Source organism: Agelaius tricolor, unplaced genomic scaffold (assembly GCF_023055355.1).
Source record: "Agelaius tricolor isolate 1412-34295 unplaced genomic scaffold, bAgeTri1.0.p SCAF_106, whole genome shotgun sequence".
In the NCBI taxonomy this organism is placed as follows: Eukaryota; Metazoa; Chordata; class Aves; order Passeriformes; family Icteridae; genus Agelaius; species Agelaius tricolor.
Genome location: NW_027269366.1, coordinates 298,431 through 322,803, shown reverse-complemented (window position 1 = coordinate 322,803; position 24,373 = coordinate 298,431). Strand labels below are relative to the sequence as shown.

General features: G+C 56.4%; 1 protein-coding gene across 3 annotated transcripts in view; it reads left to right on the top strand.

Annotated features, from left to right (window-relative positions):
• LOC139586170 (uncharacterized) overlaps window positions 1–24,373 on the top strand; it is a 266,979-nt gene that overhangs the window by 5,720 nt on the left and 236,886 nt on the right. The window lies entirely within an intron of this gene.

Sequence of the window (24,373 nt, the reverse complement as noted above, 5' to 3'; positions counted from 1 at the left end):
GAATGTGCACTTGCCCTCCGATAAAGCACTCGTTCATTTGCATTTCAGTGCCAGGAGTCTGGAGAAACTGGAGAAGAGCCCAAGAGACATTTTTCATCCTGAGATACAAAAGGTAGGAAGTGACTTTTTTTGGTTTGGTTCTTTTTCTTTATGATTTCCTGGAAATAGAAGTAATTAAGTATAGATCCTACTGGTTTGTTTCTTCCAGTAGCTAATAAGAATAATAATAATAAGAATCTAATACTACTTAAACTGTCTCTTTATCCATTGATCTTGCCATTTCAAATCCAAACTTCTAAACACCAATAAAACCATCATCCTTGTAGAATCTTTAATAGGAGGGGGCTAAAGATGCTGTTTTTGTTGACAGGATTTATTGGTTCTTGAAGGGCAAGAGGTGAGTACAAGCCTAACTACTTCTTGCTCACAGACCCGTCCGGTGAATACGGCTTTGTATTTTGATGGGCTTTTGATGACTTCTAAATCAATTGCTCGTTACAGTAAAAATAAGTCCTGTTTTTTTGAACCTGACAGCAAAAATAACTTGAAGCACCAACTAAATAATAATAGATCACCAATTTAAGTTAATGATTTTATGCTATACTATCAAAGTTTAAAGGTAAATCATTATGTATTAGGAGATGGTATAAAATGTATGTTCTAATGTGTAGGATGTATGCAAAGATTAGAGGAAACAAATTTTTATGTCTTCTGTTTGACTGTTTACCAAATAATATTTGGTTTTATTTTCCAGGGATCGGTGAATTTTAAATTTGGAGTCCTCTATGCTAAGGATGGTCAGCTTACAGGTGATGAAATGTTCAGTCATGGTGAGGTTTTCACCTTCTCCTTAATTGTTTTGCTCATCTGAAAAAAAAAAAAAAAAGGCAAGGTAAAAAAGGTATGTTTATTATTTGTTACCCCGTTCTGTCCGTTTCCTCAGTATTTGCTGGAGCTCTGCTTACCCAAGCTTTGGGTAAAACAAGCTTTGGGTTCCTTCTGTCCCACTGGGTGTTGCCCAGTTTGGTTGCATCTGGTGAAATTCACCCTGAGCCCTTACAGAACCAGCTCAAACCAGGTGAGAGCCATTCGCAGCTCTCTCAGGACACCCGGAGGAGGATGGGTGACGTTTCTGAGCATCTGGCAAGTGCACTTCTATCAAAACTCGGCCTGTGACATTGCTGGGGAAAACCCTTCTGTATCCTGAAGGGTTCCTCAAACTCTGTTGAGGATCCAGTTAGCAGTTGCTCACCTGGATGGTTCCAGCTCCTCAAGCTAACACTTGTACTCTTGCCCTGTAGTTTAGATCTATTGTAGTTTTGGTATTTTGCAAGATTTTACGTCTTTGGACAATAATGTGCATTTCACTCTTTGGAACCTCTTGGATCATTCTTTGGTGCAGCACCACCTAATGGGACACTTGGCTGCTGTGCTGAAGGGCTTGGTTACTGGAATTGTAAATCCCGGAGAGTTTGTCAGTCTTCTGTCCCCAGGGAGGTGTCACGCTTTGTTCACCGTTGCTCTGTTTGTCGGGTGCTGCTTCTCGTCGGAAGTATTAACTTCAAACTGCCCTGTTCTTTTTTGAACTTTTTTTCCTGGTTCTCTCCGTAGGGCAGGGAAGGACTCTCGTATCCCGGTCGTCAGACTCAGCGCTGCCCGAGAAGATACAGAGACTGTAAAAATCATAAGGAGCAACTAGGACTGCAGAGGAAACAAACTGGAGAGAACAAAAGGTGATATTGTTCTCCTTAGCCTGGATTAGAAACATCCACTGCGCTTTGATGCCGGTGGCTGCCAGGGGCTCGTTAGGTCTCTTTAGGCAGGTGTAGGTGTTCACTTGTAGGTTTTCTCTCTGGACAAGTCAATTCAGACTTTGCTAAGCTTATATTTGAAAATTACTCTCTAGTTCAGTCCAGCATGACATTTTTGAATGTTGTAAAAAAAAAACATGTTACTTTGAATTTGCTAATGATGCGAAGCTTTAGGGAAAAATAAGATTTCGGGGTCGGGAGATAGGGGAAGAATTTAGTGGGGACGTTAGACTGGCGTAAAGCCTGCTTTAAGCTGGACTGGCACACTGGCAGATCCCCTATCCAACAGGAGTGCTTAGATTAGCCCGGGTGCTGCCCATTGTTTCTGTAGGAATAAATGTTTCCTGGCCTTCAGAAGTAAGCTGCTTTGAAAACCTGGAAGCTGCAGTACGGTGACAATCCACGTGCTTGGGATTCAAAGGAGATTTCAGAAGGGTGATGGGCTTTTGTCTTTTCCTACAAGTCCATGTAATCCTACGGAGGAGTTTTTAATTGCGTGCTGCCGAGTCATCCATCAGAGCCCTGTTGTACCGATCATCGTGCAAATACAAAACAAAAAATCAGAGCCTGTCCCAGCCCTTAGAGCCCAGCCCATTATTTCCTCAGGCTGCCTCTGTGTGCCATTGATACTCACCACGGGAGCGAGCTGAGGGTGGCTGCAGCTGTTGGGAGCAAACTCCTTCTCGGCACAGAGCAACAGAACTGGGACGACGCCTGGGCCAGCGCCTCTCTGCTCTCGTCTCCCCAATCTCCAGCAGAGCAGCTCCGGCCCATCCGGGTGTGCGTGACCCAGTTCCCGATGGTCTGAACGTGCTGGGCAGCGCTCGGCTGCTGTGGGGGTTCAGGGAAGGCAGAGTGTACATCATCATCCTCCTGAACCTACAGACAAACCCAAGGGAGAAGCCATAGGGTGGCAATCAGTCGCATCCATGCTAAATAAAACTCGCAGGTGTTTGTAAGGATTGTTTCTGCTTGTTCTTTGTTGTGCTTCTGTGCTTAGAAAGCGTCCCTTGAAAATGAGTTCAGTTCATCACTGGAAACTTTGTTTGCAGACCCTCACTGAGCAGAATTTGTTGCAGACTCGGTGCACGCTGTGCTGCCCTCCTGGGAGTGTGAGGAGCTCCAGCGTGCTACTTTGTGCTTTAGGACACTCTGAGGGATTTATTCCTTTTGGGATCCACGATGAGAATTCCCAAGAGAGGTAATAATAAGGTATGAGATTGGAAAAAAGCCTGTGTCCTTGGAATGTTGTTGTTGTTGTCAAAAGTTAATTTTTCCTTCTTCCTTAGCCAGTAGTCAGCTTTTTGCTTTATTTTTGTGGTATCAGTATTTGATTGTTTAAAAAATTGCTTCAGAAGAACTGCAGTGGCTGGCCACCAGGACCTTGTTCCGATTTCCCTATTTGCTTGTAGCTAAAACCTTTCCATATTGTTTATCATTCTATTGAAGAAACTGCTGCCCAGTCAACTAAGAACTGAACATCTCTCTGTCTGGGACATGGGGAGAGGATTTAGGTCATGTCTTTGTTTCCAGAAAAAAGTTCCAGTGTAGTTTCTAACTAGAGGAAAAGGGGGGGGTGAAGACTCGGGGCTCTGATGCCGTTGGGGGCACCCCGAGGTGCCCAGGAGAGGGAGCCCCACTGCGGTGCAGGAGCAGGTATGTTATCACGTACTAGAGAGCAAATTATAAATAGAAATAGGAAAATTATAAATATAAAAATATTTTTTAGATCGTTAAAGAAAGCGGTTTTTTTAACTTGTCAATAGGCAGGGTTTTGATGATAAAAATGATAAATACAAACAATATAAAGGTAGAAATCTAAGTCTAGAAATATAAATACATACAGAAAGTTTAAAACTAGAAGAAAAATCAGTTGCAGCAGTAGATGCAATACATAATATTAAATAGATGTCTAGAATTTTATAGATATTATAGATAATTATTAATAGATTGCATCAAAAGAAACTATAAATATAAATGTGAATATAATTATACAAAGTATGAAAATATTTCGATATCGTTTAAAAGAAGGTGTTTTCTTGTATTTATTTGGTTAGAGATGGGGTTTTTCTTTGGATTAATAGAAGTATTCTAGAAATATAAATCTAACTGTAGAGAGATCCAATCGATAGAGGAGGATATTTCTAAAACCACAACCGAACGCCGCCGCCTTCGGGGGAATCGCACGAGCTCGGCCGAAGCAAGGCGAGAGCGGCCGACCCTGACGGCCTCGAGCGAACCGAGGCGAGGCTTCCGAGGCTGCCTGAAGCGAAGCGAGCCGAGCTCAGGCGAAGCGAGCCTGCTGCTCTCGTGCGCGCTGCTTAGCGCCAGTGCGCTCCCAGCCTAATGAGCTCCTGCCCGAGCCCGCGCTCCCGGTCGTGTCCGCGCCGTGGCCGGGCCGCCCGCGGGACGCGGCAGCGGGAGAGCCCCGAGCCGGGCGAGCTGAACGGGAGGCGGCGGCGCTTGCCCGCCCGCCCTCAGGGAGCCGAGGCGAGGCGAGCGGAGCCGAGGCGCGCCGAAGGCACAGAGCGGCTGGGAGTTGGGCCGAAGCGAGGCGAGCTCGGCCGAAGAGGCGAATGCAGGCGCCAAGAGCCGAGTTGAGGCGCCAAGAGCCGACTGGAGCCGAGCGTCTCCGGAGCGAGCCGAGCTCCGCCGAGCGCCGCAGCATCCCGGGCAGGGCGAGGCGCCGGGCCGGGCTCGGGGTGCAGCCGGGGCTCTGGGAGGCTTCCCCGCCTGTCCCTCTCTCTAGCCCTCCTTCCTTCTCCCCGTATTCGCCTTCTCTCGCTCCCTTTCCCCCATTCCCTCTCCCCCCGCAAAGCCGGCTCCTTCCTGTCCTGTCCCTAGCCCGCTACTCCCTTCTGTTCCCCCTGTCTCCTTCCTCTGCCCAGCCTCCGTGTACCCTCGTCCCGGGCTTTCCCTTCCCGTGCCGCTTTCCTGCACAGCCCGAGCTCCCTCGCCGCCCTTTGTCATGCCCTGCTCTCGCTCCTCTCTTCCCGTGCCCCCTTTCCTTCTTTGCCCCGCAGCCGCGGGGCTCGGGCTGCCGGAGAATAAAGCCCCGAGGGCCGGAGCCCGGCGCCCCTGGGCCCTTGCGGGAGTCCCCGCGCGGGGCCGGAGGCTCTCGGCGGATCCCCCCGTGCCGCTCAAGCAGCGCGGCCGACAGCGCCGGAGCTGCGGCTTTGCCGGCATCGCGCTGAGAGCGGCCCCCGCTCCGTGCCGGGCCGTCCCCGCCGTCTGTGCCGCTCCCTCTCTCGCTGCCCCTGGCCCGTGACAGCGAGGCTGGGCAGGAACCTCAAGCCTTCTGGGGGCTGCCCCCCCTTTCTTGTTGCAGCAGAATCCCTTGCTGGGGCCATGCACGTGTGGGAAGGGCTTGGGGGAAGCGCTGCGCTGCTGTCCAGGGCAGTCGGACTCGTTCTGAGCCTTCTTTGGGGGTCAGGAAAAGGCGGGGTGAAGGCTCGGGGCTCTGATGCCGTTGGGGGCAGCCCAAGGTGCCCAGGAGAGGGAGCCCCACGGCGGTGCAGGAGCAGGTGGGGGGCGGGCGAGGGGCGGGGGTCACGCTGGGTGCCGTCCCCCAGAGGGACCCAAAGCTGCCACCAAATGCACAGGGAAATTGCATTCCAATGTCTTGGAACAGAGGCTCATCGGAAGTTCTCTCAGCTATCCAAGCACAGAGCCCTGGAGCCAAGGCAGCCTGAGCTGCTGCGTGCTTGCTGTGAGCCTTGAGGTGAGCGCGCATCATTCCGGCCTGGGATCGATTGAAATGCGCTAAGGAAACCAGCGCTGGGGAGGGAGGGAGGGAGGCAGGGAAATGCTCTCTTAACATGTGCCAATGCTTCTGTCAAACTCATCAGGGCAGGACAGCGTTCAGACTGAAAGTGTAAGAAGATGTGGAGTGAGACAGAGAATCTGACAGGAGCATCGGACTCACAAGTGCACGAATTTTGCAGAGCGCCGCTTGGATTTAAACTCAGAAGTTGTAAGGAATTTGGGAGGGAGAAGGGACATTTCAGAAGGAGAAGAAGGAGAAGATGTTACAGTCCTGGCAAAACCTTTTGTTCTGGCTAATAAAAGAAGTTAGTTTAAAAAATAAAAAATAAAATTTAAAAAGTGGTTTTTTTTCCTTCACTGTTGTATTCGTTGGTGGTTCGTTATATGGTGTGTTGTTTTATTTCTTGGTCTTATTAACTCTGTGTAAATAGTTTTTTGAGTGAAGCTAACTTTCTGGACGGGTTGGTTTGTATTTGAGGTAGGATTAATTTCAAGAGGTTTCTTTCCTAGACTTCTGATAGGTATTCCTGGGATTTTGGTTTTGTTGTTTACTGCGTGTATCAACAGAGAGATTTGGTAGGGCCAGCTGGGCTGCTGGAGTTTTGGGTGTTAATTTATGAGATGGCTTTTGTTCAATGCAGTTTTGAATTGTTGAATTGTTGAAAGGGTTTTTAATGTAGTGGTTTTAAGGCGGTTTTTAAGAATTGTTTGTATCGTTTCACGTTGTTTGTAGTTGGTGTATGATCAGGGATATGGTGGAACTTCTTGAACGTTCTGGTATTAGTGTTCCTAAGTTCCGATTTCTTTCTGGTTTGATTTTTTTTTTTTTAGTTTTATTTTTTGAGACAGGGGCATTTATATGGTGGGGTTTTATAGGCAATATGTTTTTAAATTTGGGTAGTGATATTTTTTAGTATTTTAATAGTATAGATTTTTTATTTTCATGCTTTTTTTAAATTTTAAAATAATTTTTAAAGATTATTGGTTATTATTTGTGGGTTAGCATAAATGTAGAGCTTTGGGGGCTTTTTTTAGTAATGTTTAGGGTCAGTTGTAGGGTTTTGAGTTTAGTGAGTTGGTTTGATTTTTTTAATTGGTGTTTGTTTTTACTAGCAGTTCTGTCATTTTCCATGTGTATCTGAGTTTTTTGGGGTTTTGAGCCATTGGTTTAGGAGGAAGTTTATGATGAGAATGTACAGAGCTTTTGGGCTAGTTATAGTGGGATTTAAAGTTTCTTTACAGTTAGGTTGGTTTGAGTTTTCCTTAGGGTTAAATGTCGTGGGGTCTTTGTTCTGTTAGTCCTAGAAATAGGTTTTGTTTGGATACGCTGCGATGGGATGAGCGTGGGCTGCGTACCGGTGCTGACGAAGGTGCGGTATTTTTGTGGTTCTGATGTGTTGGGTTAATGAATTGATATGGTCTAATATATAGATTAAAGTAGAAATAAATACAAATATAAAAATAAATATAAAATGATAGTGGTAAACATAAATATAGAAAACAGATAAATATAAAAAACTATAATATATAGTATATTATTGTAACACACCATAATATATATAAATGATGGTCTATTTTATATATATATATATCTAAAGATATATAAATATAGATTGTAAATATAAAAATATTTAAATATAGTTAAAATAAATTGGGGTTTTTTGGATTTGATTTGGTTATAGGCTGGGGTTTTTTATAAATAATATAAATAACATAAAAATAGAAATACAAATATACAAATATATATTATATATACTGATATCTATAAATATTTATTATAAATAAATATAAGAAATATACAATATAAAAATGATATATCTATTTTCATATTATTTATATTATTTATAAAAACCCCCCTTCTCTGTGCAGTCTGTCACAGTTGCCCACAGTCTGTCGTGCTGCTTACAGAAGTGCCAAAAGCCAAAACCTTGAGGAACAGACCTTAATGTGACTCTATAAATGGCTTTAATAATCCCCTCCTTTCTTGTTTTCTTTTTGAGGCAATCCTGATTGCCTTTGGTTTTCTCCAGCCAGAGTTAATCCAAAATCTGTCTCTTCAGGCCCCTTTCTGGCCTTGCCTAGAGCACAGCACACTTTGTTCCCCCTTGAATGTTTCTCCTGGCTGGTGAGGCCATGAAAGGAGTGGGAGATGATGTGAGAGGAGCTCAGTGCGGGGCAATTGCAGAGTTCCTCGCTCTCCCCTGTGCAATAAGGAGGGGAGCAGTGCCCAGCAGGCAGACGATGGAACGAGTGGAGATGCCTTGTGAGGAAGGCAGAAGGAATTAATGTCTGCAGGAGCCCAGGGAGCGCTGGGGCTGTAACTGGGAGATGCACAGCAGACATTCTCCCCACACAGGGCAGGGCCGGTTTCTCCTGTTTCTGGGCAATGCCGGGGTGGCTGTCACTGCTGCTGCCACTGGAACTCTCAGCCCAGGGCTCAGGCCATCAGCGCCAGCAATCATCTCTGCCAGCTCATGGCCATTGCTGAATGTCTCCTGTGCTGCTCAGTGACGCTCAGCAGTCTCAGTTCTGCTCAAAATCATTTCAGTGGGAGCTATGAGGCACAAAAATGCTGAGACCGATTTCACAGAGCCACCTGTCCCTCGTGAGTGCAGGGTGCAATCCCAGCAGAGCAGGGGCAGCTCTCCCTGGCTGTGCTTTCTCTCAGCACCTGAATGACCCTCAGTGGTTGGCAGGAAAGGGGCTCCAGTAAAGTGCCTCCTTTCTCCTCTTCCTGGAGTCCCAGCTGCAGAAAGAACTGAGCAGTGGGGTGCAATCCTTGTTTGAAATGGCTGAGAATGAACCTCGATCCCAGCCTCAGAACTGAGCCCCGATCGTTGCGTTTGCCTTCTCCTGGGTGCGCTGCAGTCGCTGCCGTGCCCCAGGGCAGGGATTTGTGTGCCAGCCTTAGCAGGCTGAAGTGTTGGAGATCTCTGGGTGGGCAGGAAATGGAATGGGCTGCCTTGGCCGCACCTGCTCCTGCCAGCTGGATCCAATATCCATGGGGGACTTTGCAGGCACCGCGTGCGTCAGTCCCGCTCCTTAGGACAGGCTCCCAGCTCTGCCCTGGCACTGATCCGGGAGCTCTGGGACACCAAGGGTTTGGAGCGGCCCCTGAGCCTCGGCAATGCCTGCAGGGCTGGAGGCTTCCCTGGGCCAGGGCAGGGAATCCCTGCTCGTTCCCAGGCGGGAATGCCCGGGCTGGAGCAGCTGGGAGGCGTGGCCCATGCAAAGGGACGCGAGCTAAAGGCCGAGAGCTCCGGGGAAAGCAGCGGCTGCCGAGGGAGCTGAGCCAGAGGCAGCCCGGGCAGGGCAGAGGATGGGAATCCTGAAAGGTGAACGTGCCCAGACCGGCAAAGGGCAGAAAGCAAAAGTCCAAGCCAGCAAAAGACAACGTAAACCGTGGAGATAAAAAGACTCTTGAATTTGCCTTTTCATAATAAAATAAATCCAGCTGGAACAACAGAAATAAAAGCAGTGGGAAGGATCATAGCAACAGGTGGGGTTTTGCTCAGCTCTGCTTTGCTTTGATTCCACTACAAAAGATCAAGGCTTCTCAGGAAGATGGAAATGAACACATAGGTTGATCCAAGAGCAGTGAAAAGTGGGAATGAGGCACTTTTAGCCCCAGGAATGGCTCTGCCCTTGTGCGCTAAGAGAGCTTCAGCAGCAATTCCCGCTTTGGTGACATTTCCCAACAACGTGGATTTTCTACAGGGGCAGACTTGGAAAAGAGCAGCTCCACGTTGAGATCATGTTGAGAGCTGCTCATGAGTGTCACAGCTGCAGCTCCCCAGAAGCTGAACTGTTCACTGCAGAAAGAAGGAGAGGCAATTTGTTTTGCCATTAGCAGTGTGCTAACAATGTGTGCCATGCAAAGGTCACGAGCAGAGATGGCAGCAGGCTTTGCTCTGAGAAGCAGAACAGGTTGGATTTAGGGCATCCTAAGGAGATTGGAGTGAGACAAAAGCTCAGCTGCTAGGAGCAGAGGAGCACGTGGATCCATCCAGGGATTTCTGTCATGGAAAGCTAAATAGGCAAAGATCTGGCATCAGCTTTAATTGATGGCTGTCATCTTTCCGCTTTTGAGACCTAGTCAGTGGCATGGTATTGGCCAGAGTTTTAAAAAGAAAATGGCATCAGGTGTTATGAATCTTAGCTAGGTGTGATTGCGTAAAGAAGGAAAGGAGAACAGCGCTGTTTCTCTTTGTTTTGGAGCCTGCAGCCATGGTGGCTGCTTTGCACAGTGCACGTTGGTAGCGGTCGGTGTGCGAGAGTCTGTCAAATGAATATGAAAGCTTCTGGCCATGCCTTGATCCCGCGCAAGGAGCACAGAGCGAGTTCTCCCCTCAGGAGCAGCCCTGTCGGCCGGCAGTGCCGGCTCCTCCCGGGCACTGCCATGCGCCTCCTCCTCCTGGCGGAGCCCGAGCAGAGCCCGCGTCCCCGAGTCCCCGGGCGGGATGCGAGTCCCGGGCTCGGGCCCGTCCCTCTGCTCCCGCTCAGTGCAAGGGGCTCGGTGCCGGCTGCTGCCGAGCCCCGGCCGCTGGGGCTCCGCTTCCTCTGCCAAAGCTGCCGCTGTCCCTGAGCGAGGCGGGGCAGCTGCCATGGCCCGGGAGCGCGGCCATCCTTGGCGAGCTGCTCCTTCCCGGCGGCGGCAGCTGGGAGCTGCCTCAGCCTGAGCTCAGGAGCCGGGCAGGAGCGCCCGGATCGTCACCCGCTGCTGCCCGCTCCGGCCCGGCCACCGGGCACCCCTTCGCTTCCCCCGGGCCGAGCGGATCCGGGGCTGTTCCCCGCGCCGCGGCAGCGCCTGGGGAGCCACGAGCGGCATCGCTCCGTGAGCCGGAGGCGGCGCAACAAACCCGGCTGGGGATAATGGGATATCGCAGTGCTGGGATAACGCGGTATTGCAGACAGGCTGCATTTGATGGCATCCTTTCAGGGCAGGCTTCCTACCTTCTAATGCCACGGGTGGGTTTTTTGCTAGCCTGCAGCAGTTCTCCCAGGAGAATCAAATGTGTGAGAGGTCCATTCCCTGTGACCATCTGTGGGGATGGCCGCAGTCAATTCCACCACCCTGTGAACTGAGACTAATAAATTGGGCATTTTTCTGGTCTCAGAATCGGGAGTCCTGTGGGTTGTTTGCTTGTTGTTTTTTTTTTTTGGTTGGGTTTTTTTTTTTTTTTTTTGTTTTTGTTTTTGGTTTTGTTTTTTTTGTTGTTTTTTTTTTTTTTTGTGGTGGTGAAGGTGAGGAGGGCTCAGGGACAAAGTGCTCCGCTGCTGGCACTTGGACCCAGTCGCAGCTGGGCAGGCCGAGGGCTGTGAAGCCGGGACTTGAGCCCTGTGTTTCGGGGGTGCAGAACGAGGCTCGCCCAGGCCTGGAGCACAGAGGCCGAGTCCGAGTCCTGCATTTTGGGGCCCGGGGCCAGAGCCCAAATGCTGCGTGCGAGTGCTCGGAAGGCGGAGCCCCGGCCCGGCGCTGTCCGGGCCCGGCCCCGGCCTGACGGGGGCGGCTTCGGGGCTGAGAGAAGCGCTCAGGCGCTCCCTCGTGGCGCTCGGCAGCGGAGGCCGAGCTCCGGCCGAGGCTCTTCCCGGAGCCGGGACACTCGTGGGGCCTCTCCCCGGTGCCGATGGGCGGGGGGTGAGGAGCCGGGAGCGCGGCGTTGCGGAGCCCGTGGGGCCGGCGTTCGGGGGCTCGGGCCCAGCCCCCGCCGCGGTCTCGGGTGCCGGAGGCCCCGGGGCCGTTGCCGGGCGGGCGGGGAGGTGCCGGGGGCAGGAGGCGGGGCGGGAGCCGCGGTGTCCCCGGGCCTGGGCGGGTCCCGGCCGGGGCTCGGCGAGCCCGGGCCCGACGGAGCGGGACGGGAAGGCGGGGCCGGCGGTTGCCGCTCCCTGCCCGCCACTCCCGCCCGCGGCGCCGGGACACGGAAGGTGACACCGGGACGGGGCTCTGCGGGCTCAGGAGAGCCAGGCCCCTCCCGCCCCATAGCGATGCCAGTCCCGATGGCGACGGGGGAGAGGCGGCACCGCCCGGGGCCCCCCGGCAGAGCCAGGCAGCGCTCGGCCCCCGCAGCCCGGGCCGCGGTCACGGCCCCGCCGCAGCGGCCCGGGCTCCGAGCGGTCCCCGGCGGGAGCAGCCGTCGGGCGGGGCTCGCACAGCGCCGAGCGAGGCTCCCGAGCGATAGCCCCGGGACCGGGGGGGACAGGGGGGCGGGGCCGGCACAGGTGCGAGGGGCGGGGCCACGGAGCGCGGGCACGGGGCGATGCGACGGTGCCACCGCCACCGAGGCCGGGGGTGGCGGGCAGAGCGCCGCTGGGGTGTGCCGGGCGGTGCCGCCTCTCCCCCGTCGGGCGGATGGAAGCGGCACCGGGCCCGGGACCGGTTTGGGGCCCGGGATGGCCGCGGGCACGGGGCGCTGCCGGGTGCGGGATCGCGGCCGTTCCCCGGTGCGGAGCCGCCGTGTGGGGCCGGCACCACGCAGGGCGCCCTCTGGCGGACACGGAGCGCGGTGCGAGCGCGGCGCCCCCGCCTGGCGGGGGAACGCGGTGCGGGGGGCAGAGCCTGAAAACAGGGGGCGGGGACAGGGGCGGAACCGGGCGGCACAAGGGACGGGGCCTGAGAGAACGGGGGCGGGGCCAGGCGGCACAAAGGGCGGGACCAGGGGCGGGGCCGGCTCAGGTGTGCACGGCGGGCGCGGCTCAGGTGTGCGGGGCCCCAGAGCGGCTGCGCGGGGCGGGGCCGAGGTGTTTTAGACCCCGGAAATCGCCTCGGCCGCCATTTGCTCACTCAGAGCACGGTGCGGACGGGAGCTCCGTGTGCGGGCTCCGCAGGTAAGGCGCGGAGGCTTCGGCCTCCCTTTCTGTCCCTCTCTCTAGCCCTCCTTCCTTCCCCGCGTATTCCCTTTCTTTCTCCCCCTTCCCTCTCGCCCTAAAACGCTCCTTTCCTCTCCTCCCAAACCCGACTCCCCCCACTCGTTCCTGTCGTGTCCCTTCCCCACTACTCCCTTCTATTCCTCCTCTTTCCACCGTCCCTCTTGTCCCCCCTCGGCCTTTCCCTTCCTGTCCCGCTTCCGTCGTCACTCCGACCCCTCTCCCTCCCCGTCCTCACCACCCCCATCTCTCCTGTCTCCCCGTCCTCCCGTTTCCTTCTTTTCTCGCAGCCGCGGGGCTCGGGGTGCCGGGCAAGAATAAAGCCCTGAGGGCCGGAGCCCGGCGCCCCCGGCCTCGCTGGGGTCCCCACACGGGGCCGGAGCCGCTCTGCGGGTCCCCCCATTGCAGTCCAACACACCGCCCGACACCGCCGGGGCTCCGGCTTTCCCAACATCACACTGGGGGGGTCCTGGGGTGGGGGGCCCGAGTTACAGGGGCCCCCTCATTAGGAGGGGGTCCCAGGAGGGAGGGGGGGTTTAGGAGGGGCCCCCTCGTTAGGAGGGGGTCCCAGGGGGGGAGGGGGGGGGTCAGGAGGGGCCCCCTCATTAGGAGGGGGTCCCAGGGGGGAGGGGGGTTAGGAGGGGCCCCCTCCGGAGGAGGGGGTCCCTGGGGGGGGGGGTGGGGGAGGGCCCCCTCCGGAGGAGGGGGTCCAGGGGAGGGGGCGGGGTCTGGGGGGCCTAATCCCCCTCCAGGCTCCGCCCCCTTCCCCGGACCCCCTCCTCCGGACGGGGTCCCGCCCCGGCCCCCTCCAGGGACCCCCTCCTCCGGACCGGGGCCCGGGAGGGGGGGGAGGGCGGGTGGGGTGGGGGGGGACGTAGAGGGGGGGGCACGTCACTCTGCAGCGTCAACACACGTAAAAAAAAAAAAAAATTGCCAGACACACGACCGTCCCCTGCCGTGCTGTCCCCGCCCGCCCCACCCTCCCTCCGGGCCCCGGTCCGGAGGAGGGGGGTCCCTGGAGGGGGCCGGGGCGGGACCCCGTCCGGAGGAGGGCGTCCAGGGGAGGGGGCGGGGCCTGGAGGGTATTACCCCCAGGCCCCGCCCCCTCCCCTGGACCCCCTCCTCCGGAGGGGGCCCTCCCCCACCCCCCCCCCAGGGACCCCCTCCTCCGGAGGGGGCCCCTCCTAACCCCCCTCCCCCCTGGGACCCCCTCCTAATGAGGGGGCCCCTCCTAAACCCCCCTCCCCCCTGGGACCCCCTCCTAATGAGGGGGCCCCTGTAACTCGGGCCCCCCACCCCAGGACCCCCCCAGTGTGATGTTGGGAAAGCCGGAGCCCCGGCGGTGTCGGGCGGTGTGTTGGACTGCAATGGGGGGACCCGCAGAGCGGCTCCGGCCCCGTGTGGGGACCCCAGCGAGGCCGGGGGCGCCGGGCTCCGGCCCTCAGGGCTTTATTCTTGCCCGGCACCCCGAGCCCCGCGGCTGCGAGAAAAGGAGGACAGTGGGGAATGGAAAACAAGAACAGGGGAACGGAGAAGTAGGTGGGGAGAGATCGGGGTGTGCAGGACAGCAGAGGACGGGGCTGGGGGGAAGGCAGGCTGGAGAAAGGAGCGGGATTGAGGGCGGGTGGGGAGCGACTGGTGGGGGGGAAGGGGGAGCTGGGAGCGGGGTCAGGGGGGAGTCCGGCTGGGGAGGGAAGGCAGAGGATGAGAAAGTAGGGTAGGGTAGGTGGGGTAGAGAACGAGACAGGGGCGGCCGTAGGGGGGGAGGGAGGGGAGGGCTAGGGGGGAGAGGGAGGGGGGGGGGTTTGGGGGGGGGGAGGGTGTAGGGGGTGGGGGAGGGGTGGAAGGGAGGGTAGAAAGGAGAAATACACAGAAATACAACACAACAGAAACGCAGGAGAAAAGAAACGCAGAGAAAAAGAAATATAGGGCCCCGGCCGGCAGCAACCTCCCTCACCCAACGCCCAGGAGCAAATGGCTCTGCCGTGGCCTCCCCGCGCCTTAAATCCCCCAAGGCCCCGCCCCGCGCAGCCGCACTGGGGTCCCTCACACCTGTGCAGACCCCGCCCCTCGCACCTGTGTCGGCCCCGCCCCCAGGGCCCCGCCTCCCCCCCGCCCCCCGCCCGCCCATAAATCCCGGCGGATCGGCGCCTGTCCCGTTTTTTGCGTGGGATGCTCATCCCGGGAGGCGGCGGGAGCGTCGGTCGGAGCGCTGTGCGGAGATCCGGATCGGGGGCTGCTGCTGGTGCTGCGCGGGGTCCACGGTGCTCGGCTGGGAGCGGGACGGGGATGGGGATTTAGGCCTGGGAATTCGTATCCTGGTCCTGCCGCTATTTTTTGTGGAAGCTGGGCCGAGCTGCTTCTTTCTCGGCGGGCAGGGTATGGGTGCCAAGGCCAGAGAATCGAGGTAGTATTGGGGCTGGGATCGGGACCACTATCGCTGTGGTCGGGAAAAGCCTCTCCGGGACAGGCGCTGCCGCTCCGGTTGCGGCCAGTGCGGGGCTGGGTCTCGCCGGGGCTCCAGGCACGCTCCGGCTGCGGCGGCAGGGAGCCGGTGCCGTGCCGCTGCCATGGCCGCCAGGAGGACGACGCTTGCCCGGAGCAGCCTCTGGATCGCGGCTGGCAGCGGGAAGGACACCGAGACCGCCCGTACCGGCCCCGGGACCCCATGGGCATCGCCGCTCGCTCAGCGCCGCCGCCCGCCCCGCGGGGCGCCCCCTGGCGGACACGGCGCCGCCCCGCAGCCTCCCCGGCCCGGTAACGCCACGAGCGCCGCGCTCCCCTACGAGCCCCAGCGCCCGCAGCCCCTGCTCCGTGCCCGCAGCCCCTGCTGGGGGCTGCAGCTTCCCAGCCACGAGCAGCCGCTCTGGGACGGCCGCTGGGGCCGAGGCGTTGCTGCTCCCGCTGCCATTGTGCCTGGGGTGGGACTGGAGCCCCAGGGAAACGCTAGGAAAAACCCCATGGGTTAAAAAACCAGTGCAAACGATTTGTTCTTTATTTCCAGAGCCGTGAGAATCATCAAGTCAAATGTGAGAAGTGACTGGCCCAGCTGTGCATCAAACCCAGAATTTTGGCCTTCTCAGCACCCTGCTCCAAACACCTGAGCCAATCCCAGGGCTGTTCCAAAGGCCCTGTGTGGGATGGGAATGAGTGCTGCCACTAAGAGAACTCCTCTGCAAATGCAGCTCCTTCCCTTCTGCTACTGCTGCTTTGCACAGCAGCCCCTGCAATGGCTGTGGGGCAGAACTGGCTGGCACTCAACATGGCAGCACCAAACTCTTCCCCATAGCCCTGATTGTTCTGCCCTTGCCAGGATTTCCCCAGCAGCTGTAAATGTGCTCCCACAATGTCCCTTTGTTTCCCCAGGAAGAAGCCAACAAGACAAGCCCTGAGGGTTACCTTGCTCCGTGGCCAAAGCTCTTCTGGAGAGTGCCGGGGGGCGTTGCCTGCAGGTGAGTGTTGCCAGCTCCAAACCATGCTGGCTGCTGAGGCCAGGGCTGTTTTTCTGGCCCAGGGGCCTCGGTGTCTCCTGCTGGCTGCCAGCCATGCTCCTTGGTGTTCCCTGGCTGTGTCCCAGCTGGCTGGGAGCGCAGGGCAGGAGGAGGCCAGGAGCTCCTGAAAGGCAGCAGCACCTCGTGTCTTTGGCATCTGCAGGGGAGGAGCTGTGCCTGCACCGTGGCTCCTGGGCCAGGGGCTGCTCTGAGCAGGCCCCTGGAAATGCTTCAGCCCGGACAGAGACCACCAGCAGCCCAGCAGGACCCCAAGGAGCAGCTGGCATTGCTGGGAATGGAGGCACGGGCCCTTTGCAGAGGGGCTCAGCAGCAACTCCTGGCTCAGAGCTCCCACACAGCTGCCAGCTGTGGCCCAGCCACCCCAAATCCCTTCCCTCCTCCCCAGCCTGAGGCCATCGGCCATCAGCAGCATCAAAGCCAAGGCCATCTTCCCCCACAGATGTTCAATCCCAGGCAGCAGCCCTCAGAGGTACCTGAAAATCAGTGGGATGGAGTTCGGAGTTTTTCAGGGATCCAGCTGGAAGTGCAGAAGTGATGGAAAGCTTTCCCAGGTAGGTGCCACTGGAGGTGTGCTGAAGACAAAGCTGTGCATCCCTTTCCTGAGAGAAAAGAATTTGTAGAGGCCCCTGCTGAGGCTCTGAAAGGAGCTGAGCTTCTGCAGGGAGAGATGTCCCCCCCTGGGCACAGGGGCTGCCTCAGCTCAGGCTGGGAGCACATCTGGCCACTGCCTTCTCCTGCTCTAAACCATCCACTGGATCTTCTCCATCCTGGAGCTCAGGGGGGTGAAATGGGCTCCATTCCAGGCAGCTCTGGCCAGTGAGCCCAGGGACACCATTGGGCTGAGGGCTCTCAACAGCCACTTCTATGGAATAGAACCCTGGCCTTGGCCCTGTGCTGCTGAGCTTCCTTGGAAGCTCTGCTGGCTCCTGACACAGCTGCTGTCCAAGGCAGCAGCTCTGCATGGGAATGCCCACACTCCATGGGGCACTGGGAGGTTACTGCAGCGGGAATGGAGCAGGGAATTTGGGGCTATGGGTAGAATTCATCAGAACTGGCACAGCTGACAGGGAACCCCAAATCTGGGCACCATACAGAGAACAATCTTTGTCCTGCCCTGTCAGCTCCAACCCCTGGGCTGAGAAGTTTTGGGAATTAAATGGATGGAATGATACAAACCACAGCAAGTGGCATCACCCAGAGGGACAATCCAGGTCCCAGACAATTGCTCCACAATCCACTATGGGGGAAAACACCCTGTGCCTGCCAGGAGCTCTGACTCTGCTTCTCTACCAGCTCCTGAGCAGTGTCAGAGCCACCATGAGGGCTTTAAAATCCAAACAAACCCCCTATCCCACACAGTGAATAATCCAAATAAAGAAATGCATTCTTGTCATCAAAGCTCCAAACTGTGTCAAGAGCTCTGCCAACAAGTTAATGGGATTCCCAAGAATCTCATGAATGCTCTTGGTTTCAGTTTTATGTATTTTTAATCCCTCAGTGAGCAGCCTGTACATCTTATCCTGGGATTTAGAGGCTAGCAGGGCTGGCTTTGGGTTGACCCCCACCTCTGGCCCCAGCCTGTGCAAACACACCTTGTGCCAGGCTGGGTGAACTCCTCACCTCAGCGTTTCCCTCCTAAATATCCCCTCCTTATCTCTCTGGAGATTCACTGACATTTTGCCCAAACCATGCACTCCTCACCTCCATGTGGCCTCCAAGTGTCCATTCTGTTCCTCACAGGTGCCCTGGTGCCACCGTGTTGGTCCCTTGGCCTTTCTCCAGCCCGAGGCTGCTCCTCTGCTCGCTCTCTGCAGTCTCATCCCACAGGGATCCTCTTCTCCCTTCCCTGCTGGCTGCTGCCAAGGAAGGAGGCCACAGGGAGTCTCCAGTGCTGCCCCCTCAGCCCTGGAGAGTCCTGGCTGTGGGCCCGAGGGGCCTGGGATTTCCCAGGGAAATTGTCTGCTGGTCTCCCTTCAATGACCTCAGCAATTCCCTCCAAAATGCCACCTCACTGCCCCTGACATCCCCTCACACTCCATTGCCCTACACAAACAGTTCTTGGATCCCCTCTAGATCACACCAGGTTTTCAGCCACATGAATGGCATCACCTGTGCCCACTGCTCATTATTCACCCAACCAAAATCAAGAGCAAATGTTGGTTGGGCTTTAATAACAACTTGAAATAACTTTACACCAAAATAAATCACCTTTTTCTTCTGTGGGTTTTTTTCCCTTCAGCTGCTGGGCTTCCCTGTGAGGATGTGTGCTGAGCTCTGGGTGGAGGGGACTGTCAGGCTGAAGGGCTGTGGGTTTGTGTTCTTCTCCCTGGGCATCAGCCACTGCCCCAATCCCTTTGCCCAGGCTGTTCCCTGTGCCTGTGCTCAGGCTGGGGCAGCACAGGCAGACGCAGCTCTCAGCACTCCCTGCTCCAAACACAGCTCTGGCCTCCGCTGCAATCTGGCTCTGCTGGGAGGTTTGCTCCTAGAGAAATCCAAGAATTGCTCATGGCAATGTGGAGAATCAATCTCCACAAAGGGAGGTAAGGAATAAAATCCTGCTCTGGGAGCCCTTGGGATCTGCAGGGCTGCTGAGGGAAGGGGACATTCCCTGCCTGCAGTGCACACAGCCCCACCTGCAGCAGCCAGCCCAGCCTGCCAGCTGGGCTCTGCCAGCCCCTCTCTGAGCACCCTCCCTGTGCTGCTCCCTCTCGGTGCCTTTGGCAATCCCAGCCTGAGCCTGAGCAGCCCAAAGCTCTGGCTGGCAGCCCAGGGACAAAGGGACGCTCCCAGGGATGGGGCACATTCCCAGCAAATGCTCCCAGCAGGGCCCAGAGGCACCCCTGGAGCTCCTGGCTGGGGCTGGCAGGAGGGCACAGCCCCCAGCTGGGCTGGCAGTGACAGCAGTGACAGCAGCCAAGTGCCACGCTCTGGTGGCACAGCACAGACACCCAGGCCAGCACTGCCCGTGGGAGGGGCACAATGAATGCTGCTCCCTGTGCTGCCCCATGCCAGCAGGAAAGCTCCAGGGGCATGGAAACTCCTGCCCCTTCCCCCCAGCCCAGATGAGCACTCCTCAGCTCCCAACACCCAGTTCTCACCTCCAGCCTGCTCCCGGGGCTGCTGCCACCTTCCTGACAAGGTGCCAAAGGCCCCTGGGCACAGGGCTCCCTCTGTGTCTCAGGGCTTGGGCACGGCAGGGACCAGGCTGCTCCAGCAAGGACAGCCTGGAAGCAGAGCAGATGTCCCAGGGCTGGCAACGGGCTGGGGACAGCAGTTCTGAAACCCAGAGTGCTGAAAACAGCCCCCAAAGTGTTCTATGGTCACACCTTGAACATGGCTCCAAAGGGCAGCAGCTCTGGTGCCAGAGCAGCACCTGCACCATTCCCTGTGCCAGCCCTGGCTCACTGAAAAACAAAACAAATCAACCACACCCAGGCCTTGTTTGCACAATTCCTGATCCAAACCCTCACCTTTCCTGCCCAGCACTGAGGCAAATCTGACACAGCATTGAGAAGTGACCTTTGCTGAGAGCAGCCATCATCCCAGTCCTCCAGCCTTGGCAAGATTGTGCAGTGAATGGACCTCAGCTCTACTCCTAAACCTCAATTTCTGTCAGTTTTTGTTAGAAAGATACTGGACAGGAAATCATGCAGCAGAATTTGCAAATTGCACAAGGAATAACAAGGCCCAGAGCAAAGCCAACCACCCCCATCACTGCTGCAGCCCAATTCTGGGCGAAATGCTGATCTCATTTCTAAATACTGCCCTTCCCTCCCACTCAGTCCTTCCCTGCACATCCCTGCAGAGCATGGACTCCATCTTTTGCTGCCAACAGCACCTCTCCAGCCCAGAGCCCACTGCTCACAGACACAAACTGAGCAAGCCTAAGGCAATGTTCCCAGCAGCAGATGCAATTCCTGAACTCCCTTTTCCCTGGATTCTGAGCCCTTGCAGGAAACTCAGCTCAGCCCAGAGTCTGTTCTGCTTTCCCAGAGGGAAATACAGCCTGATGGGCCCCAGCTCTGGCACCACATTGCCCTTGTTCCTGCTGCCCTGGAAAGGCACAGGCAAAGCCAGTCCCTCAGAGCCCATCCCTGGGCCCCAGGAGAGCTGGAGCTGCTCCCAGATGCCAGGGCCCTGCAGGGCTGTGCTGACACCAGCACAGGCTGACCCCTGTGCCCAGCACCACCCCTCACTCTGCTCCCACGGCTCCCAAATGCTGCCAGCCCTGCCCCTGCCCCTGTGCCAGGGCCGTGCCTGCCCCCAGCCCCAGCAGAGGCTGTCACCCAGCCCTGCAGCGGCTGCCAGCCCTGGCAGAGCTGGGCATGCACTGAGAGCTCCCCAAGGAAGGCCCAGAGCAGCCCTGGGCTGCACAGACAATGCCCAAGCTGCCCTCAGGGCACAGCCAGCACCACAGCTCCAGCATCCCCAGGGAACTCTGGCACTGCCTCTGCACCTCTGCCCTTCTCCAGCAGGCACAGCTGGGGCTGGGCTGGCAGCAATGGCATTGCCATGGCAGCTCATGCCAGCAGAGAGGAAAAGGGGAGCCCTGTGTCCCTCTGACTCACCCCACAGCGTGGGCAGGACCAGAGCCCCCCAGCGCAGAGCCCTGCTGCTGAAGCCTCTTGCCTTTGGCTGCTCCAACACCAAAGCTTCGGGCAAACGTGGCAGGAGTTGGATGATTTTTCCTGCCCTGAAAGAGAGGAGAAAAGAAAATTAAGTCCACTGTGCAAGTCCAAGGATCCCAGCTCTCCTAGCTCTGCTCTGCTGGCTCACTATGGGGTTTTACCCAGGAGAGGTGACACCAATTCAAACACAAACGTGTCCTTTGCCAGCACTTTTATTCCTGACTATTTCAGACAATGAAAGGATGCTCATTTTTCATCTTGCATTCTCTGCCTCATTTGAACAGAACCATTTTTATCCCAGAGCCCACGTGGCAGCCATTCCATCCTTTCCCATTGGACTTGGCACAAAGGAAGGGACACCCGGGATGCTGCACCACAAGAAATCCCAAAGAGAATCCCCTCCAAAACCTCCCAGGGAAAGGTTTTTTGCTTTTGGGACACAAGAAAGGCCTTGGGCCATTTGCACCCACATGGAAAGCCCACACTGAGCACTTGCTTTTAAAGATGTTGCACTTGAAGTTACAGACATGGAATTGCTTTGGGATTTGGCATTTCCTGCACCCACACAAACACATTCAAGGAATTAAGCGCAGAGTCCTGAAGTTTGGTTATTCCAATGCTGTTTTGGTAGTGCCACTTGACACACCAAAATCCACAGCAACACTTCAAAAAATGCAAAGCAACTTTCACCCCCACAGCCCCCTTCCTTTCCATTTTGCAGTTTTGGGCTCCTCTTAAGAACAGCTTAAAGAAAAGAAGAGAAAAAGCCAGGACCTGCTCCCAGCCAGTGCCCCAGCCACCTGTTTGCCAGAGATTCTCCTTACAGCTGATGGCTTTTCTAAGAAAGCTCCAGCTCAGCCTTATCACAATGCCCTGGCAGCCCTCACCATGAGCCCCAAAGGCCAGGGCACATCTGTGTGCTGCCTCAGGAAGCTCAGGGGCTCTCTGGGCGACAAAACCTGGTTTGGGCCCAGAGCTGACTCTGCTCCCTGCTGGCTGAACTGTGCAGCTGTGGGATGCAGCTGGGTGCTGCAGGGCAGAGTGTGTCACCCTCTGTGCCAGCCAGGCTCCAAAGGCAGCCCCTGGTGCCCCAGCAGCGCTGCTGGAAGCGCTGGCAGCGCTTGGCACAGATGGGATGGAGCCTTCCCACAGCTCTGTGCCCTGGCACCGAGGCTGGCACAGCAGAGAGGCCGATGGCAGCAGAACAAACCCAGCTGGCTTTCCATGGGCACTGATGGGACTGAGAGCCCCAGGCCAGAGCTGCTCCCTGCCCAGCCCAGGAGCTCCCAGTGCTGCTGCAGGGCACGGGCTCTGAGGGAACCCTGTAGCTGGGACAGGAACGCAGCAGCGACAATTCCCAGGCACAAAGAGATCCCCACCTGCTCCAGCAACTGAACCTCTGGGGCTCAGCCCCACGGGCTGTCCCTGCTCCAGGCAGGAGGAGCCACACAGCCCCCGAGGCTGGGCTCACCCCCTGCCCTGCCAGCAGGAAACAAGGGCTTCATGAAGCTCTGGGGACACCTTCTGTCCCCAGAGGGCTCTGACACAACATCCAGCAGTGTGGATCTTTAATAAAGACACCTCGGACCTATCCTTGCCACACACTCGCCTTTGTTATTGCCTCACAGTCTCTGCTTTAAAATGTTTTGCTGTTACAAGTGTTTAAACAAGACTGACCGTGAGCCCTGCACCCTTGCCGTGCTCCAAGCCCGAAGGCAGAGCTGGATATCCTCACACTCCTCCAGCCTGAGGGAGCTGCTGCAGCATTTAAAACATTTACAAACCACCCCTGCCCTGAGGCTGTGCAGCCCTGGGAGGTGCCTGGGTGCCAGCCCAGCATTAGAGATGGGACATCAGGAGAGCGAGCAGACAACGCCCACTGCAGCCTCTGCACTCTCGGCACTGCAGCTGCACGATCCTCACTGCTCAGCGACTCTCAGCTCTGATTCCAGGACTCCCGCCAGGAAACTGAGGGCCCTTTCCAGATGCAAATCCCCACAGAGCCACTGCTCTCCTCTCCACCCACCCTCCTGCTCCACCTTTTACCCCTTTGGTAGCCACCACCCCACCCAGGACACAGAGGAGGCTCTCGGGTGCCAACTGAGACCCAAATCGATCCAGGTGCCTCAGGAAATAAATACAAACCAACTCCTCCCTTCTAGGCTAACAAAATGTCCTGGTGCCCAGTTCCTGTTTCCTAAGGCAAAACCCACGGATCAGGGGAAAATGGCAAGTCCCAAACCCAACCAAACCTGCTTTGGCATCGGTTTCCATCAGGACCGTTCAGGTTTCCCAGTGCCCCTCAGCTGCAGCCACAGGAGCAGCTTCTCTCTGGGACCCAGGGGGGTGGGCACAGGGACACCCATCCCGCTGCTTCCCGGCAAACAGAGCTCAGCCCAGCCCAGAATGGAACAGAACAAATGCAGTTCTTGCCTTGCCATTTATGTCTGAGCTCTGGCACGGTGTTATTGAGCACAAAACTCCCGAGAGGGGACAGTCTGTAACTACTGCTCTGGATCAAGGATAATCTGTCAGTTCGTGTATGCACTGCACAGCTTTCATAAACAGCACTGTAACAGATACTATTTTAGACTGTAATACTATAATAGACTATAATAGAGACTGTGAAATGTTCAAATGCTTTTACACGTAAGGAACTCAGAAAATGGTCTCAGATAATGAGGTGATTTCCCACAGCTGGGGACAATCTTATCTGAAACACAAGATAACAGAAACAGAAACCAGAGCACTGAAAAAAAGGAAAAATTTACTGACCCTCGTTATCAAATAACGAGGGAGTGAAAATAAGACAGGATGGCACCACAGGAAGAAATAAAGTATATTGGTTTAATCCACAGGATGGCACGAAGGTTCAAACCAAGCAAAAGAACATCTAAACTGAAAAGGACTCTTTGAATATGTATAAACTCTAATGAATATGCACACCCCACTGCAATGGAACAGAATCTAGAGAACACGGTTTAAGGGAACCGGGTGCTCCTGGCAAACAGCCAAGCACCCCAGCGCTGCCTTTTATCCCTTAACAAACGTGTAAAAATTCTAGAGAGTGAACTCTGTTTCTCACCCAATAAAACGCTGTTCCCGCAGCTGGGACGAGCCCCACCTTCATTCCACGGCACACGATCCCAGAGAGCCGCAAGGCCCGGGACAGAGCCGTGCCACCCGCAGCGGGTCCCACGCAGCAGCGCCCAAAGCAGCCCCGGCCCCCTGTGGGTGCCCCCGGCCCCGGTGCCCCCGGCCCAGCTCCCTCCCCTCCGGCCGCTCACCTGAGGGCACCGCCCGCTGCCTCCCGGCGCTGCTGCCGAGCCGAGGGCATTGTCCCCGCTCCTGGCCCAAAGGCCGCGTTCTGCGCTGCAGGGCGCGCTCCGGGGGACGCGGGGCCGGGCAGGCACAGGGTGAGCCGGGCTGAGGCGGCTGTCCCAGCGCTCTGTCCCCTCCCGGGGCTCAGGCCGGGGAGCGGGGCCCTGCCAGCGGCCACCATTGCAGCGCGGAGCAGAGTCAGGTAGGGCCGGGGACAGCCGAGTGTGGCCCAGTGGAGCCGACAACAGCCGAGTGTGGCCGACAACAGCCGAGTGTGGTCGACAACAGCCGAGTGTGGTCGACAGCAGCCGACAACAGCCGAGCCTACCCGAACGGCCGACTCTGGCCGCGATTTGCCGAATCCATCCGAGCTTAGCTGAGGTGAACTGAACGGAACGCGACGGAACCGCGTTCAGCCCAACCGAACTAGATAAGCCCGACCGAACTAGATAAGCCGAACCCACCTGAACAT